The sequence below is a fragment of the Xyrauchen texanus genome, chromosome 34, assembly GCF_025860055.1.
Source record: "Xyrauchen texanus isolate HMW12.3.18 chromosome 34, RBS_HiC_50CHRs, whole genome shotgun sequence".
In the NCBI taxonomy this organism is placed as follows: domain Eukaryota; kingdom Metazoa; phylum Chordata; class Actinopteri; order Cypriniformes; family Catostomidae; genus Xyrauchen; species Xyrauchen texanus.
Genome location: NC_068309.1, coordinates 1,163,302 through 1,164,483, shown reverse-complemented (window position 1 = coordinate 1,164,483; position 1,182 = coordinate 1,163,302). Strand labels below are relative to the sequence as shown.

General features: G+C 40.1%; 1 pseudogene; it reads left to right on the top strand.

Moving 5' to 3' along the window:
• LOC127628207 (serine/threonine-protein phosphatase with EF-hands 2-like) overlaps nucleotides 1-1,182 on the top strand; it is a 15,890-nt pseudogene continuing 14,708 nt past the window's right edge.

Sequence of the window (1,182 nt, the reverse complement as noted above, 5' to 3'; positions counted from 1 at the left end):
GCCTGTCTGTCTGTGGTCATGTGTTTAATGTGATGATGGATCTCTGACAGACTCAGGTGAGTGTCATGATGGTTTTAGATGTAACTGAAGGGAGTTATTCATGTTTGATTATGATTGACAGGCGATCACATGACCGATATTCTGCTTTATGTCACGCGTGTGAATAACATGTTGAAATGTGTGTATGTGTGCAGACTGAGGATGGGATGTGGAGTCACGAAATCAAACCAGCAGCAGCTGAAAGCAAGTGAAGGAGGTGAAATATAATTCTGTCACGGCATTAAATGAAAAAGGACATTTTGATTTGATGAACATGAAATTGAAGAAATGTTACACTTTATGAAAGAAAGAGCAAAATAAATGTTCGTAATCATTAATCTGTCTCATGTTGCAGTTCCAGGTTATTTTTTATCTTGGATTTTAATACGATTATTTTGTAAATGTCACTATAAATGTTTTATAGTGAAAATCATTCAGTCTGTTTTTATCTGTTTGTGAATTTACATGCAGCAGCTACAGGTGAGAGAGAGTGTGTGTGTGTGTATGTGAGAGTGTGTGTATGAGTGTGTGTGTATGAGTGTGTGTGTGTGTGTGTTTGTGAGAGTGTGTGTATGAGTGTGTGTGTGTGTGTGTGTTTGTGAGAGTGTGTGTATGAGTGTGTGTGTGTGAGTGTGTGTGTGTTTGTGAGAGTGTGTGAGTGTGTGTGTGTGTGTGTTTGTGCGTGTCTATGTGTATGAGTGTGTGTGTGTGTGTTTGTGCATGTCTGTGTGTGTATGAGTGTGTGTTTGTGAGAGTGTGTGTGTATGTGTGTTACTGTGTGTGTCTGTGTATGAGTGTGTGTTACTATGTATGTGTATGAGTGTGTGTTACTGTGTGTGTGTTACTATGTATGTGTGTGTGTATGCGTGAGTGTGTGTGAGTGAGAGGGTGTTTATGAGAGTATGTGTGTTACTGTGTGTGTCTGTGAGTGTGTGTGTATGAGAGTGTGTGTGTGTGTATGTTGGTGTGTATGAGAGAGTGTGTGGGTGTAAGTGTGTGTTACTATGTATGTATGTGTGTGTGTGTGTGTGTGTGAGCGAGTGTGTGTATGAGTGTTACCGTGTGTGTGTGTGTTACTATGTATGTGTATGCATGAGTGTGTGTGAGTGAGAGTGTGTGTATGAGTGTGTATGTGTTAATATG